The sequence below is a fragment of the Arabidopsis lyrata genome, assembly GCF_000004255.2.
Source record: "Arabidopsis lyrata subsp. lyrata unplaced genomic scaffold ARALYscaffold_783, whole genome shotgun sequence".
Taxonomy (NCBI): Eukaryota; Viridiplantae; Streptophyta; class Magnoliopsida; order Brassicales; family Brassicaceae; genus Arabidopsis; species Arabidopsis lyrata.
The window spans coordinates 2,103-4,204 of NW_003302055.1; positions in this window are offsets into that span (position 1 = coordinate 2,103).

The window sequence follows — 2,102 nt, forward strand, 5'->3', positions numbered from 1 at the left end:
TTCATAACAAACTCCAATCTAGATCCTAATGTTAAAAACCGAAAACAGAAATTTAATCATTCGAGATGAGCGATTTGAAACATGGAAAGCAAAAGAGGACTAAGTTTGAGTTCCTCCGACCACTTCTCTCTCAGTACATAGCATTCCCCAGATGATGTATCATCCGAATTGCCGAATAGGTCTCGCTAATTCTCCGTCGCACTAGAAACTTCACCACCGGCGGTCACAAACCAGAAAGTGTCTCTCTGTCTTCGTCTCCATCTCTTTCGTCCAGTGAGTGAGCTAATTTTAATTTCCGAGTTATATAATAAAGCTATCAGTATGTTTGTGAGCCCATTAGACTTATTTTTTGTAAAAAGCCCATTAGACTTGTAATTAGTCTTTTCGGCATTTTGTTGACACCATGTGGTGCATGCATGGTGAAATACTATTAACAATTGGGCTATTAATTATTAGCTGATTAGCACAACAATAAGGAATCTCAAACTAGTATATATTTTCTTGTTAGATGTGAAATTAGTGATAATTGATAATTATGATGATTTTTTGGCTGCCTTATTGCTTATGTATTTATTACTCAATACTCATGTTCTAGTTTTTTTTTTTTTTTTTTTTGACCGGGTCCTAAGTCCTAACAATTGACGGCTATTGGATCAACATCTCCATCTTTTTTCTGATATCAGCAGCTATCATCACACAAAGTAAAAAATATCATCAGAATAATTTGTATGATACAACCCTTTTCTTTTAGTTAGACAATAGCTTTTCATGCATATGTAAATGTAAACTAATTTGGTACTCAACTCTTAGGTCATGTAATGTTCAATGTATTGAAATCTCTTATCAGACTCGGATACAGATCAATAGATCATTGTGTTTTGTGCCGTGACTTAAACAACTCATTGACCTTCTCTCTTTGAGGATATCATTCTTGACCAACAATAAAGGAACTTACTCATTCTTCATTACACATCATATTTGTTTTTTCGCAACTATTACGAATTTTGAAATTCTTTTTTCAGATAATATTTTTAATTTATTAACGTAATACACAAAGATAAACATTATCCAAACAAATGTAATATCTTAAAGTGGTCTTCACATCGATCTTCTTTTCTAATAGGCATTAGTTCTTTTTCTTTCTTTTTTGACAGCAGGTTTTGTATTAGTTTATACATTTCTTTATACAATACTACTAAAACAAAATTTACCAAAGAGGATTAAAAATCCATCGTGCTCGCATTTTAGCATAACCTTTTCTGGATATATTTCTGAGATAGGATTTTTTTTTTTTTTTTTGAGAGTTGTAAATTTGTATGCATTAAAAATGAATAAATTACAATAATAAATTTAGATCATTTGTGTAAAATCAATAACAGTAGTCTAATCTGTTTGAATGTTATTGCTTTTACACAAATGATCTAAATTTAATTGAGTATTTACCTCCATCCTCACAATTTTCAGAATAGAGTTCCAGATGATAATGTTGCACTCAAGATTAATCATCTCGAAATCCAAATTAAAATACAGAAAACGGGTTTTGGAAGTAGGAATATAATCTAATTGAAAAACTTTGATCGAAGTAAAAGTAAGAATATAACCACTCTTGGGAGTCTTAAATTTGTAGCCATTGGTTTTGGTCGGCTACGTGAAGTCCACAACGTACCGTAAGCACCGACTCAGCAAAACACGTGGTGCGCACAAATACCAGTACTCTACATATCTTCTTAACACTATTATACTCAATTACCACATAAACCTATATTTGCTGAGGGAAACATATATAAATAAAATTATAAAAATGTGTGACGACATCTTAACGAACCATGATCTGCTTATCTATCAGCCTCAGTGGTGTTTGATAAGTCAATCTTATTATCTGTCCCTTAAGATACTCAGATGAATTATAAAGTTGACTTTGCGTATTGGATAAAACATATAAGTTTCCCTTTAATAATATGAAAATCTGTCCAACGTGTTATTCTGCTGGCAAAATATTTGGATTAGGATAAAACTTCAACATCAAATAGCAATATTTTAAAATCAAATGACTTTTCAGCTTATCGAACATAAGATAATGTCAACTCGAAAACTGTTATAAA